Here is a 16,165-nt window from a genome sequence, read left to right as displayed (position 1 = left end):
TTTCTGATCTTCTTATGGATGCCCCAGGAAAGGCAAGATGCACTGTTTAAATTAAAATGTAATGGGAGAAGTAAAGCCCAAAGTCTAGCAAGTGAGAGTGTAATCTAATACTACCCCTTCCCTGAAATGCTAAACTCCTGTGTGCATGCCCCCACTTCTAATTCAGGAATTTTGTTCCCCCCACTCCCTGGCCTTGATCCTCCGTCGTCGTCTTTTCTGCTCAATCACTGGCTGGCATTTCAGAACCAAAGCAACATTCAAGGTGGCTCTTCCACATTACTCGCAACTCCACCCTCTTGACCGCATTAACATGTTCAATCCCATTCATTCTTTATTGCCACGAAAATATTGTGCTACAATTAATTTTTATGATCATAGTTTATTGGATGCAATTTGGAGGAGCCATTAAAATTACTTTGGGCATTGAACGTTCCATTTGTGAGCTACTCGATTCAACATTGGAAAATATTGAAAAGGGCTTAAAAAAGCCTATTCTGAACTTTCAATAGAATAATTTACACTTATCTAAACAAGTAGGAGGAGCTCAATCAATGGCTCATGTAAAAGACAGCCTCAAAGAAAATATAGCACCTTTTCATTATTCTCTTCTCTTTGGCTTGGCTTCGCAAATGAAGATTTATGGAGGGGTAATGTCCACGTCAGCTGCAGGCTCGTTTGTGGCTGACCAGTCTGATGCGGGACAGGCAGACACGATTGCAGTGGTTGCAAGGGAAAATTGGTTGGTTGGGGTTGGGTGTTGGGTTTTTCCTCCGTTGTCTTTTGTCAGTGAGGTGGGCTCTGCGGTCTTCTTCAAAGGAGGTTGCTGCCTGCCAAACTGTGAGGTGCCAAGATGCACGCTTTGAAGCGATAACAGCCCACTGGCAGTGGTCAATGTGGCAGGCACCAAGAGATTTCTTTAGGCAGTCCTTGTACCTTTTCTTTGGTGCACCTCTGTCACGGTGGCCAGTGGAGAGCTCACCATATAACACGATCTTGGGAAGGCGATGGTCCTCCATTCTGGAGACGTGACCCACCCAGCGCAGTTGGATCTTCAGCAGCGTGGATTCGATGCTGTCGGCCTCTGCCATCTCAAGTACTTCGATGTTAAGGATGAAGTCGCTCCAATGAATGTTGAGGATGGAGCGAAGACAACGCTGGTGGAAGCGTTCTAGGAGCCGTAGGTGGATCCATGATTTGGAGCCGAACAGGAGTGTGGGTATGACAACAGCTCTGTATACGCTAATTTTTGTGAGGTTTTTCAGTTGGTTGTTTTTCCAGACTCTTGTGTAGTCTTCCAAAGGTGTTATTTGCCTTGGCGAGTCTGTTGTCTATCTCGTTGTCGATCCTTGCATCCGATGAAATGGTGCAGCCGAGATAGGTAAACTGGTTGACCGTTTTGAGTTTTGTGTGCCCAATGGAGATGTGGGGGGGCTGGTAGTCATGGTGGGGAGCTGGCTGGTAGAGGACCTCAGTTTTCTTCAGGCTGACTTCCAGGTCAAACATTTTGGCAGTTTCCGCAAAACAGGACGTCAAGCGCTGAAGAGCTGGCTCTGAATGGGCAACTAAAGCGGCATCGTCTGCAAAGAGTAGTTCACGAATAAGTTGCTCTTGTGTCTTGGTGTGAGCTTGCAGGCGCCTCAGATTGAAGAGACTGTCATCCGTGCGCTACCAGATGTAAACAGCATCTTCATTGTTGAGGTCTTTCATGGCTTCTTTCAGCATCATGCTGAAGAAGATTGAAAAGAGGGTTGGTGCGAGAACGCAGCCTTGCTTCACGCCATTGTTAATGGAGAAGGGTTCAGAGAGCTCATTGCTGTATCTGACCTGACCTTGTTGGTTTTCGTGCAGTTGGATAACCATGTTGAGGAACTTTGGGGGGCATCCGAAGTGCTCTAGTATTTGCCAAAGCCCTTTCCTGTTCACGGTGTCGAAGGCTTTGGTGAGGTCAACAAAGGTGATGTAGAGTCCTTTGTTTTGTTCTCTGCACTTTTCTTGGAGCTGTCTGAGGGCAAAGACCATGTCGCTAGGATTCTCCTAAACAGAATAATACCTAGTGTCGCCGAGAATGTTCTCCCAGAATCACAGTGCTTTCGCGCAAACAGAGGAACTACTGACTGACCTTTTCATTATTATACTGATATTATCTGCCCAAATTCTGTGATGGGTCTTGAACTTGAGATTCTTGAATCAACCTGCATTGAAGTGTTCAAGAACCATTATTACTGATACAACCACAGTTCCTTATTTTGCAATTCCATCCTGTCTTTAATTGATAAACAGTAGCTTCAAGCATTTTCAACTCAATGTCAATTTTTTTAAATATTCAAATCAATTTTATTTGTTTTTAATTACCTCTAATTTTCAGAGACTTTGTAAACAATAGAACAGGCCTTTCACAGGTCGATGTGATTTGGTTTATTTGAAAATATGCCTCAAAGTTGTGTTTACTTTGTCCTCCAACTCTTGCCAGGAGGCCAATCATCCCAATGGCTCAGCCCCTGTGTTGCTCAAGACTGTTTCACAATGTTAAATCTAGTGGAACTGCATTGCTTTCATAGACCCTTGCTCCTCTGACACTGACGGGACATGGTCCATTCCTTCCATATCTGAAAAGGGAAAGGAAAAATGGGAGGGCAAAAAGTAATCAGAAGGCAGGAAAGCAAGTTGCATATTCTTAAATTAATGGCTGGTTCAAAGCAACTCTCGGTTGAGAGATAATGTGAAGGAAAATTAGGCAAATGGTTACCATCAATTTCCACTATCTCTGCACTGTCACTCCAGGTTTTAGCAATAGCAAGAGAGATTGCAGATACTGGTATCGAGAGCAAAAGAACATTTCGCTGCCAGAACATAGAAGTGGACGACATTTCAGGTCGGAATCCTTCATCGAGACTTGACCTGAAACATCGAGCATTCATTTTGTCACATTGATACTGCTTGACCTGCTGAGTTCCTCCAATAGATTGGGTTTTTTCGCACCAGGTTTGATCAGGTTCATCTTGATAGGGAGAGGTGGATAAGTGAACAGAGTAATGTCTGGTCCTTGCTGGTTAACTGGTGTGTTCAGCTATCTGGTGAAAGAGAATTATGTGTGTCCTGCAATCTGTGTGCTATGCCTTCCACAGGTGAATGGCAGACAGTGACTGACAAATGCAAATCTACAGAATTTAACAATGCAAATTGTATGAGTTAGAGTAGAGTGTTAGAGTCCTGAATAATTAAGATTGTGAGGTGCGTAATGGTCTATGGGCCAATGGAGCAGTGTGTGCAGTTGATAAGCTATACCAGAAGATATCTATTCATAATGTCATAGAGCCATGGTAACAGGCCTTCAGCTCACCAAGTCCAAGGTAGCCACAGTTACTGCACAAATCTACATCAACATCATTTACCAGTACTCGATCCGTAGCCTCCTGTGCCTTGGCCATTCAAGTACTCATCTAAATAAATACTGTAAGAATATCCACCTCCACCACCTGAGTGCTGTCTTTCATATTCCACCACTCTCTGGGTGGAAAAAAAAATTTCCCTCGTTCCCCTCTGAACCTTTTCCTGCATGCCTTAAACTGACCATGCCCTCTAGTTTTGGACACTTCCGCTATTGTGATGTTTCCTTCTATATCCTTAATCCAAGCCCTCATAATGGTCACATTTTTGAGAGCATTGGCCTCCTTGTGTCACTGCAGCCAAATCTTCAGCACGTCAGCCCTAGCTTGCCATAGTCATTTCCTCAACCGCCTTTTGTATGGAGAGCATCTTGATTCCCCTCTGAATTTAAGTGATTTCTCTCATCCATTTATTTCCTCCACAAACCACTCAACCCACGTTGAAACACCTTACAGTCTGCTCTCTCCATGTCATGGAATAATAGGTCTTTTTCCACCATGACTTTCACTACCTGAAGCAACACAGGTCGTAAGTGCCTGCCTGTCGAACCGAAGTAATTCCATAGCACAGTTAGTCTTGACTGTTCATTCCAATCATGTAACAGCAGGTGACATGAGGTTGTCATGTTGCTAGCAGAAGCTAGGACAAATTAATCCCATGTCACAATGTTTGTGCTCATTCACTGTGCTGTCTAGGTTAGCCTGCTTTGTTATTAAAAGTAAAACAAAATCTGCATAGCAGCATGTTCTTTATCAACAAATTGATAATTCTTTAAAATTAGCATAGGGAAAATATACTGTCTGTCTGCAAGGAACTGGTGAATACTGAACATACAGTGCATCAGTCCCACATATAACAACCTCTCCTCAGGTACTGACAAAGATCCCTTCTGTTGTATAGAAGCCAATTATCAGCATTATATGGCTCTGAGAAAATCACTTTCTATTGTAAAAGCAAAAGATCCTCCCATTTAAATAAAAAGGATCCTCATTGCTTTGATATTTAACTTGCTGAAGATAGAAAGTATACTTTATGCATTCAATGGCAGATCTGTGCCATCAGTTTTTCAAACACAGATGTTATTTGGGAAGCTCAGCTGCGAGGCACTTCATTAAAATGCATTGACAAGCTGCCACTAGCAAGTGACCCATCAATTCTCCTTTATCCCCAATTGTGCAGAACCTTTGGCAGTCAGCCTAATGCACAATTTATATCCTCCTTGCAGAGAGGAACGATATTACTGATATAATCCAGAATCTAATCTTCAAGAACCTTACACCAGAACCAAATGATATTTGATTTTCAAAATCCACCTTGCACAAATTGAGGAAGATCTGGGAATATTTCAAAATTTGATCAGAGTTTAGATGTATGATAAAAAATTTATTTTATGTTTGCACCTTAACCAAGTTGAAAAGATAGATTACCTCCTGTTTTGGATAAATCTCAGGATGCTCCCAGGATGAGGTCTATCATTCCAGAGCATCCGGGATGTGCTGCTTCTTCAAAAAAAAAAGTGGCTTCCCCTCTACTGCTATCAATGCAGTACTTACCCACATCTCATCTATTTCCCACAAATCTGCCTTGGTCCCCTCTGCCCCAGACGTAACAAGGACAGGATTCCCTTTTTATTTACATATCACCTCACCAGCCTCTGCATCCAACATTTTATCCTCCATAATATCCACCACCTACAAACACATCTCTCCTCCCCCCTCTGCTTTCTACTGGACTGTTCCCTCTTCTACTTATCCTTTCCCACTAATTACAGTCTCAGTACCTCCCCCTGTGACCACAAGATATGCTACACTAGTGCCCAGCCCTCCCTCACCACCATTCAGAGCCTTCAACTCTACTTCCAAGTGATGAAACACCTTACTTGTGAATCTTCTGGGGTCATTTACTGCACCTAGTGCTTCCCTTGTGAACATTGGTGAGTCTGGATGCAGACTGGGAGATCATTTTATTGAGCAGGTTTGCTCTATTCACTCCATAAGCAAGGACCTCCCAGTGATCAATCATTTCAATTCCACATCCCATTCCCTCATCAACATGTCTGTCCACAGCTTCATGCACTGCCAAACTGTAAATTAGAGCAACAAGAGCTTATATTCTACCTGGGGGCTCTCCAAACAGATGGTATTGACATTGACATCCAATTTCCATTAAACCTATCCTGAGTCTCTCTTTTTTCCTATCCCTCTGTCTCCTTTGGCTGCTTCCCACTCCATTCCATTAGCTATCCTCCCCATCTCTTCTACCCCCACCTGTATCCACCTCTGACCTTTTACTTGTTAACCTGTGCTCCTCCCTTTGCCCTTTCCCTTTCCTCCCCACTTTCCTCTTTTCCCCACTCCCTCACCCCACCTTTTTATTCAGGCGCTTGTCTGTTCTTTGCTCACTCATTGATGAAGGGCTCAGGCACAAAATACAGCTTCCTATAGATGCTACGTGAGCTGCTGAGTTTCTCCAGCACTTCTGTGTATTGTATTAAACCGCAGCATCTGCAGATTTTCTCGTTTAACTGCTTTGTCAATGACCCATGTTCTGTCATTAAGTAAGAAATTATTTTCACTGAAGATGGAATAAACTTCAATTCCAAGCACAGGTTTTTAGCAAGATTGAGACAGCATTCAGATATAGGCTGAGAGGTAGAAGTAACATACAGTACGTGCCAGACAAGGACCATTTACATCAAGAACAGGAAGAGTGTAATCACCCAACCCTGACATTCAAAAGAATTACCATTGCTGAGTCCCCAACTTCAACATCCTAGGTGTTCACTTTTGACCACAAACACAGCTAAATCAAACAGAAAAGTATGAGGCTGGGTACCCTGAGTTAAATGGCTCACCCTCCAACTTCCCATTCTCAACATGCTTTCTTTTCACCACTGATGCTCAGAGGCAGGAGTGTGTTGCAACTTTGAAATGCACTGATAGCACCTCCCCAATGCAAGACCTCTAACACCAACGACAAAACAAATGTAGGGGAATGCCAAAGCCTACAGGTTTCCTTCAAAGTCACACACCATCCTTACTTGGGTATACCACCAATCCTTCATCGTTGCCAAGTTCAAATCTTCCAATTCCCTGGCCAACATATTACAGGGCAAATTTCACCAGAGAACAGACAACAAGAACAGTAACTGTTGGTCTTTATAGGTTCTGTCCAAATCAGTTAAGTTGATGAATAAAGAAAACATTAGCAAAATGCTCTCGTATTTCCATAGTTAATGTAGTTTGCTTTATTAAGTAGAGATGAAATGACAGGCATAATTTAATGCAAACAACATTAGTTTATTAAAAACTACAGAAAAAAACAATTATTTGCACCACAAACCACATTTCTTGATGCCAATATTCAAATATATTGTGCAGCCACTTTTACGTACAATCATGGATCGGTACGATAAAGCTTTGGTTAAAACACTTGATTTAAGGGCACATATCTTTTCTTATGACATTGGCAATAGTCAATTATCTACACAATGATTCCATTACCACAATTCTTACATAAAGTGACTTTATCCAAAATGATGGTGGGGGAGGGGGGGGGGCAGAAATAAAATAAATTCGGCCTAAAAATAATTTTAAATTACTTTTTGAAATTGAACTTTCCTACTTTTGCTCATTTGAAATGTGGAGCTATAAGTCCACAATAAAGCTTCTGCTGTTTATTGTTTTGATCTTTGAACTAGTTTGGAACTATTAGCAATGTTTGTGATGCAAGTAAGGAACCAGGAGCCAAATCACCAATGTGTTTTAGTCAATTGAATTTCTATTTATTATTATAAATGAGATGCAAATGAAGTTAGCAAAAAAGCCTACTGTGGGCACAATTAACAAACTGATCTTTGCAATGCTGGCAGGAATGGTTACAGAAATATTTTATCATATCTGGGAACATTATGTAAATGCTCCTGTAGCAGTGCAATTTGTGCAGCCTGTGAGTGAGAAGAAATCAATATCTCTGCTCACTTACATGAATGAGCTATGGCTCATTTTCTGACACAACTTGAGTTCAAGTCTCACTCTTTACTCACTGACACATCAGTAAAGTGCTAGGAAGACAGAAATAGACACTGGAAGAAATCAGTAATCAAGTAGCATCTGGGAGTTGACATTTCAGGTCAAGAACCTGCACGAGGATGGAGAGTGAACAGAAAAGATTGTCACTATAAAGCAGAACATAGGGGGCTGAAATAGAGGCTCTAGAGTGATAGGTGGAACCAGAATGGGAGAGGATGATGTGCAAATGAAATAATTAGAATCATAAATAATTTTTAAAAATACAGACATACAGTATGGCAACAGGCCATTTTGGCCCATGCTGCCCATTTGCACCCATTTGACCTACAACCCCCAGTATATTTTGAACAGTTGGAGGAAACTGAAGTACCCAGTTGAAACCCACCCAGATATAGGGAGAAGATACAAACTCCTTAAAAAAAAGTGTAGGTTTTGAACCCTGGTCCCGATCTCTGGAGCTATACTAGCATTGCGCTAGCCACCAAGCTAACTATGCTGCCCATGTGGGAGACAGTGAAGGTGGAAATGGCCCATAAGTAAGTAGGTAATAGGTGGGAGGAGTCAGGAGATGATGTGGGAAGGTGGAACCAGATTGTGGGGTGAGTTTCGGGAGTGGGTCAGTGATAGGTGGAACCAGATGGCGAAGGGATGATGGGTGTATGGTACCAGATTAGGGGAAGAGATAGGGGAGGATGAACAAAAAGCAAAGAAAACTTGGTGGATTGGCAAGTTCGTGTAGGAGTTTATTGGGGATTTGAGTTAACCTGAATTGGACATGTCAATATTCATGTCATTGTGTAAAACAAATCACAGCACTTTCCCCTACACCTGAAAGAGGTGTAACACTGGTCTCTTCACCTCTCTCCTCATTACTATCCAGAGACCTTAACCTCTCTTCCAGATGAGGCAAAGATTCACCTTCATGCTTCCAACCTGCTCCACTTCATTTGCTGCTCACGCTGTGGCCTCCTCTACCTGGGCATAGACTGGGCAGCCTGATGGTGTAGCACCTGTTCTCTGTTCACAATGGGTATGTCATTCATATTCCCCTTCCCACTCCTATGCTGACATGTCTGTCCTCACCCTTCTCCACTGCTATAGAGAGATCAAACCCAAATTCGAAATTAGTTCATATTCCAATGACATCCCACTTTTGACATTCTTTCAATATTCTGATTCCTCTCAGCCCAAAATCATAAGCTTGACGTGAAATATTGATTCAAATCGTTTGCCTCCACGCTCACTGCTCAGCCCACTAAGTTAGTCCAGCTTTCTATTTTTGTTCTAGCTTCCAGAATCTTTAGTCTATACAGATATGCTACATTGTTTGAGATGTCATTTTGTTTTTTAAACGATACCACAAGATGGAGAATCCATCTGGCCCATGAAACCCATTCCATGCAGATTCGAACCCAGATCACTGCAGTGTAATAGTGTTGCGCTAAACTCTATTGTGCAGCCTAATTTTGTTTTGAATGTTAAAATAATGTTCTTAAACTTCTAAGACAAAGGCCTCATCTGGCTGATGTTTGTTCTCTGTTTCAGCATGAGACACTGTGGCATGATTTCAAAGGAGAGCACAGGAATGATCTTTGTTTACTAAGTGGTCAATACCTAATCCTTAACCAAAATCAATCAAGCAATTAATCAGATCTTTGTAAGTGTGTTGCATTTATAGAGTTTGCTGTACACTTTTTCTGCTATCCATCTAATTTAATTTATCATCTCTTGAGTCCTTTAGGTTAAAAAGAAATACAAAATTATTATTCTGGAAGGAGGTGACAGACCTCACCATTTGGGTATAAAAATTAGAGAACACCTCAATAAGCCAAAGATGTTTGACCCCTTTGCAAGCTGTAGTCCTCCCTTCTAATACCATTTATATTAATATATTACTCTTTCCTCCAACCACCTATTTAACCTGTAGCTAAGAAACAAAAATCTGTGTGGATGGAAATCTGAAACATAATCAGAAAATACTGGAGTAAAAACACACAGATGCTGGAAGAACTCAGCTGGTCTTATAACATCCATAGGAGGTAAAAATCTATTACCGACATTTTTGGGCCAGACTCTTTTTAATGTGCAAGCTATTGCACAGGAAGGCATCGGAGTAAAGACTGAAGAATGGCAGGGGGAGGAATCAGACCAACAATGGATATGATCAGAGGAAAGGTGAGATGATTTCAGCCCTATAAAAGGAGATAGAGGGAAAAGGAAGAGAGAAAGAGAAAGTCAGAGCTGGGGGAAAAGATGACAGGGGGAAGAAGCAATCAGCTTGTCAGGCAGCATTAGTAGAAAGAGAAATAGAGTTAGTATTTCGAGTTGAAGACCCTTCATCGGGACTGATTGGTCTTCACCTTAAAATTTTTGTTTCTACAGTTGGTGCCTGACCTACTTAGTGTTACAGCATTCTCTGTTTATGTTTCAGAGTTCCAGTACATACAGGTACCTGTTTAACACATATTTAAACATTGACAAAGATGTGCCTCACTCATTAATACATGAAAGTCCTGGACACACCGCATCCATAGGATGCAAAGATATATAACCAACATTTAGAACCTGAGCCTTTCGTCCAGGTTCAAGTCAAGTTTATTGTCATCTGATTGTACAACAGCATTCTCCGAAACACGGTGTAAAACATGCAGACGTAAAATCAGACATAACAAACATACAAATATATAGGCAGGACAAATATTTTAGCTATACAAATAAATAAATAGATAGATATTGCTTCATGAATACGCGAGTCACAGATGGTTAGCGTGAACAGTTCCTTTGGTCGTTCAGCATTCTCACTGCTTGCGAGAAGAAGCTGTTCCTCAGCCAGGTGGCTCTGATCCTCCTGCATCTCTTCTCCAGCAGGAACAGTTGAAAGATGCCGTATGCAGGGTGGAAAGGGTCATCAATGATTTTGCACACCCTCTTCAGACAACAATCCTGGTAGATTACATTAATGGAGGAGAAGGAGATTCCACTGATCCTCTCTGCCACTGTCATGGTCCTGTGAATTGACCTCCAATCTATTTCTCTGCAGCAACCACACCACACTGTGATGCAGCCAGCCAGGTCACTCGCAATAGAGCTCTAAAACAACACTGACATAATGGTGGCAGATAGCCTTGCCCATTTCAGTCTTCTCAGGAACTATAGTTATTGTTGCATCTTGCTGACAAGTGAGGAGATGTTCAATGTCCACATAGATCACAAGTTAAGTGAACTCCACTCTCTCCACTACAGAGTTGTTGATATGTAGTGGAAGATGGTTGTTCCTGGTCCTCCTGAAGTCCATGTTCATCTTGTCCACATCGAGACTCAGGTTGTTACTCTCGCGCCATATCACTAAATTTTCCACCTCTCTGTAGTGCGACTCATTGTTGTTAGTGATGAGGCTGACGACTGATGTGTCACCTGCAAACCTGATGATACTGATGGAGCTGGATCTGGCGATGCAGTCATGGGTCAGGAACGTGAACAGGAGCGGGGTGATCAAACAGCTCTGAGGTGTACCAGTGCTCAATGTGATGGTGCTCAACATTCTGCTACTGACCTGACAGTCTGTGATCTTTCCATTAGGAAGTCCAGGATCCAGTTATAGAGAGGGACCTAGAGTCACAGCAAGGACAGCTTCTCCATCAGCCTTTGGGGAATGATCGTGTTAAATGCCAAGCTGAAGGTGTGTGCTAAAAGCAGCCAGGTGATTGAATAAAATGGTGAGGGAGGGAGGAGGGAAGAAAGGGGAGGGAGAGGGTCATCAGCCAACAGGTCCAGATCTGAAATGTCAATGTGGAATGAGCAACCTTGTTTATCAATGTCATCTGTTTGAAATGGGCCCTGATCGAATATTAGGTGTTGTTCATCCATTTGCTACTACTCTCAATCTGGCAGTGCATAAGGCATGTTGTCATGGGGACAAGCCAAGGAATTAAAATGGATTGTCACTGGGTGATCCCTATTATTGCGAAGGATGGAGCCAAGGTTATCAACAAAGCAATCTCCCACTTGGTGTCATCTCTCCAATATAGAGGAGGCCACAATGTGAGCATCAGATGAAGTAGATAGCCCGTGCAAATTCACAAATTCTTCACTTAAAAGGATGGGTTGGAGCCTTGAATGGTGGTGAGGGGTTGTGTTGCAAGTACAGCTTTCTCAGTAGTCTGATGAGGCAATCAGTGGGAAGATACAAATGGACAAGGGAGCCATGTAGGGAGCAGTCCCTCTGAAAGGTGGGGAGGGGAGGGGATGGTGTCAGAAATTGCAGAAGATGTTATGTTAGATCTGATGGCTGGTGGGGTGGTAGGCAAGTTCAAGGGGAAATCCCCTTGGGATGTGGGTATGGGCTCAGTCGCTGGTGGTAGAAGGGAAATCACACTTTTTTGGAGGAGGACGGCATTTTGAATGTTCTAGAATCGAAGACCTAATTCTGGGAGCAGATTCTGGAACTGAGAGAAATGTATGGAATCCTTACAGGGTATAGGGTGTGATGAGGTGTAATGAAAATAACTGAGGAACTTTATGGGTTTGTAGAAAATGTAGAGATGAAGACAGAGATTGAGAAAGGGAAGTATGTTGCTAGAGATGGACTAAGTGAATTTGAGGTCAGGGTGAAAGTTAGCAGCAAAGTGGATAAAGTTAAAGAGCTCATCATGGGTGCAGGAGGTAGTACCAATGTAATCATCAATGTAGCAGAGGAAGAGTTGAGGAACTTTGCTTGTGTAGGCTTGTAGAATGGAATGCTCTACATGGCCAATAAAAAGGCAGGCATTGATAGACCTCTTTGGGTACCCATGACGACCCATTAGACATTGGAAAAAGAGGAATGAGATGAAGAAGTTATTGAGGTTGAGAACAATTTTTGTAGGCCTAGGAGGGGGCTGGTGGAAAGGGACTGGATGGGTTTGTTGTTGAGAGAAACAAAGACCTTTGAAACTTCGGTAAAGAGGATGATGGTGTATAGAGATTGGATGGTGAAATGAAGTGGTCGAGTTCAGGGAACTGGAAGTTGATGAAGTGATGGAAGGCATGTGAAATACCATGGATGTAGATAGAGAGGGACTGAACTTGGGGGTGACAAATGGGCTTGAGGTAAGATACCACCAGTTTGGTGTGCGCAGGAGCATGCAGAAACAATGGGTCATCCGGGTTAAGTGGGTTTGCGGATCTTGGAAGATGGAACTAGGCAGTGCAGGGTTGGGAAACAATGAGGTTATAGGCCATGGGAGGGAGATAGAACCATAGAACAAAACAGGCCTCTTTGGCCCTGTGCTGAACCATTATTTTGCCTAGCTCCACTGACCTGCACCCGTCCATAGCCCTCCATACCTCTCCCATCCAAATTCTTCTTAAATGTTAAAATTGAGTCCACATTCATCACTTCAACTGGCAGAGCTTGTTCCACACTCCCACCACTCTCTAATGGAAGTGATGAGGTCAGAGATGATCTGTGAACCCAGTTTATCTCTTAAATAAGCTCTTAATTGATAACAAAAAGTCTGTTATTTTGTATTCCAAATTCATTTTTTTAATTGTTCAAGTCACATTAATTTTCTACCTTTGTAACAATCTGCTCATATCTAATTCCTTTCTGAGACCAAATGTTTAAAAATTGATCATCCATTGAGACTGGAATAAGTCGATTTGTATCAAAGGCATTTTAGGCAGAATAACCCCATTTGCTCCAATTTCATTATTTACCTTATTCCAGATATTAATTAAATGTTTCAACAAAGATGTTTCCCTCTCCCCAGATATTAATTTCAATTTCCATTTATAAATGCTTCTAATATTCTCTATCCCATTTTATCAATTTCTATTTTAATCCATGCTTGCTTTCCTCCCTTGTCAAAAAACTGAAGAAACCTAATTTGAGATGCCTTACAATAGTTTTTAAAATTTGGTAACTCAAACTTTCATGTCAGTTTATCTAAAGAAACTCTGGACATCTTACCCTTCCAAAGAAAGTTTCTTATGTATTTATTTAACTCTTGAAAGCTCTTATTTAAGAGATAAACTGGGTCCAACAATGTTATTACTGAAATGTGGTGATGTGGAAATGTTGATTCACAATGTACATATAAATAAATTTATTTCAGCTCTGTGACACTTCATTCCAGAGGGGGACTCCCAAACAGGGATCCAGAGAGTGACGGGAGATCAATTTAAAAATTAACATTGATGAATAAAATTGGTCAGTTTTGTTGAGGTAGTATGACAAACAGTATAAATGTTACATACAGATTAGTTCAATATAATTTTTTTTAAAACACCTATTATATTTTATGCCACAGAAGTTAAATAGATTGAAATCAGACCTATCAGACAAGTGTTTTAGATGTTGCCAGGATTTGAGGTTCTACTTGGTCCTGACCTAAAGTGAGACCTTTTTGGATAAATTTGGCAACTTTTTTTAGAACAGGTTACAGGAATTAAATTTCCACAAACCCAATGTTATTTTTATTACATAATATTGAAGGTATGAGGCCAAAATTGCAATCATCTCTATATCAAAAATAATTTGTAAAGATTGCAATGGCAGTAGCAAGAAAATGTATAGCATTAACATGGAAATCAGATACCTACCTCAGTATGGAGCGATGGAATGCAGAAATGCATTCCTCTAAGAAGAATACTTATAATCTGAAAAATAAGTATGATGTATTTTTGAAAATTTTGTATCCATATTTATAAATTGTAGCAATTTATTTATAGGTGTTTTCCATAAACTTCGGAAACCTCATAAACCTCCTTGGAAGTATTAAAAGATACAAATGATCAGAGCTGTGTGGTGAGGGGTATCCTCTGGCAACCAGGTTTCCATTCTTGTTTTTCTTACTTTTCCCTTATTTCTCTTTTTCTATGCTTTTTCTTATTTCTTTCTTTTTTCTCTTCTTGGATTTTGTTTAGGGGCAGGGGTTGTGGGGTAGGGTTTTATACCATCATGTATAATGGGCTCGATATTAATATTTGATTATTGTATTTTACATTTGGCTATGATTACATAGAATTTTTTTAAATAATATTTTCAAAAAATAGATGGTCTATGAGATGTGACTTGATTCATTTTAAGTGGGGTCCTGTTTAAGGGGAAAGTAAGAGTTTAACTGCTTCACTCATCCGCTCTGATCAGGAAAGAGGTACAGGTACCACAAGACTCGCACCACCAGGTTCAGGAACAGCTGCTACCCCTCCACCGTCAGACTCCTCAACAACAAACTCAATCAGAGACTCATTTAAGGACTCTTACTTGTGCACTTTATTGATTTTCTTTTGTTCTCTGTCTTGCACAGTTTGTTAACATTTGTTATGTGTTTACAGTTCATTGTTTACATGTTTAAGCTGCGTAGTTTATTTTTTTTGCACTACCAATTAGGGGTAATTCTGCCGCACCCACAGGATAAAGAATCTCAGGGTTGTGTGAGATGTCATGTATGTTCTCTAACAATAAATCTGAAAATTGCAAAAATCAGAAATCTTATTGTGGAAATGAACAGCTCTGCCAAATTTTGTGAAAATATATATTTTCTCATGCTCTCAGTCTTAAATTATGTGCCTTATCTTTCTGACATCATTTCATTTATGTGATCAACCCGTTTGAAAGTCATGTCATTTATCAGTGCCAATTTTCAGTCAGATACACTCTCCAGAGGATATATTGAGAGCATCCTCTGGAACTGCATTGCCACCTGGTTTGGAAGCTGTACCTGTTTGGACCTCAAGACTGCACAGAGGATAGTGAAGTCAACGGAAAAGATCATTGGAGGGCTCTCTTCCTACCATAAAGGACATCTACCACACATGATGCACATCCCTCAGGTAAACGGTTCTCCCTTCTGCCATCTGGTAGGAGGTACTGCAGCATTTGGGTCCTTACTTCCAGATTGGGCAACAGTTTTTTTTAAACCCCAAGTCATCAGGCTCCTGATTCCCAGAGCATGTGTGGATAGTGTACCATGGACTTTACTATATACACCTTAATATTTCAATGTGCTTAACTTCTATTCTAACTTATATTTATGTAAATATGCTCGGTGGTCCTGGAGAAACATTCATCTTTACCATGCGAGCATAGTATGAATGATAAATAAAAGTGACTTTACGTGAGATATGCTATTCAACGAACTCAAATTAAAAGTGAACAGATCAGAAGTTAGCATAAACTACTGAAGTCCAAGGAAAATGCTAAACTCATTTTGTTGTCATTTATTGACATCTTGATTAAAGGGCAGTAATCAGTGAATCATTCATATTTTTAATGTGTCATAATGACATTTAAAAAAGATTTCAAAGAACTTGAAAAAAGAATGGAGATTTTAGAGCAGGTGTGTTTCACACACTCAAGAAATCACAATTAAAAATAAGAAAATTAATTTCTCTCCTGTTTGATTACCAATCTGACCATCGTTCAAAGAGAGTCAGCAGATTCAAATCAGTAAAATCAATATACCTGCAATATAATCAATAAATAGAATTTTCAAAACTATGCCATACATTTTTTTATTTCAAAAAAATGGGGAACCCTCTGCTCTTTTAAGCCAACCACCAACCGAAGGAAAAGAAAACGTAAGCCATTGCATCACCAAGCACCTCACAATCCTTCCCAAAACAACCCAGCCACATCCATTTCATAGCTTCATGGTAGTAGGCCCCTTTTACAAACAATGAGAAGTCAAGGGCCACACACCTGGATGTAGTGTGATCCATCAGTTTTGTCAACAAAATGCTTAGTGGTAGCCTGGCTTCCATGC

At 40.9% G+C, this 16,165-nt stretch overlaps 1 long non-coding RNA gene across 3 annotated transcripts in view; it reads right to left on the bottom strand.

The window, feature by feature from the left end:
* LOC138760099 (uncharacterized) overlaps nt 1-16,165 on the bottom strand; it is a 206,159-nt gene that overhangs the window by 178,277 nt on the left and 11,717 nt on the right. The window contains exons 3-5 of one of the 3 annotated variants that reach the window (XR_011355403.1): nt 14,001-14,057; nt 8,337-8,513; nt 2,392-2,606 (exon numbers count right to left, since the gene is read on the bottom strand). The exons of the other annotated variants lie outside the window; for them this stretch is intronic. This is a non-coding gene — a long non-coding RNA (uncharacterized lncRNA). Of the gene's footprint in view, nt 1-2,391; nt 2,607-8,336; nt 8,514-14,000; nt 14,058-16,165 lie in introns of those variants that run through there. 3 annotated transcript variants of the gene reach the window in all.

The sequence above is a fragment of the Narcine bancroftii genome, chromosome 4, assembly GCF_036971445.1.
Source record: "Narcine bancroftii isolate sNarBan1 chromosome 4, sNarBan1.hap1, whole genome shotgun sequence".
NCBI classification, from domain to species: domain Eukaryota; kingdom Metazoa; phylum Chordata; class Chondrichthyes; order Torpediniformes; family Narcinidae; genus Narcine; species Narcine bancroftii.
The sequence above is the reverse complement of the archived record's forward strand: the minus strand, read 5'-3'. Positions and strand labels throughout refer to the sequence as shown.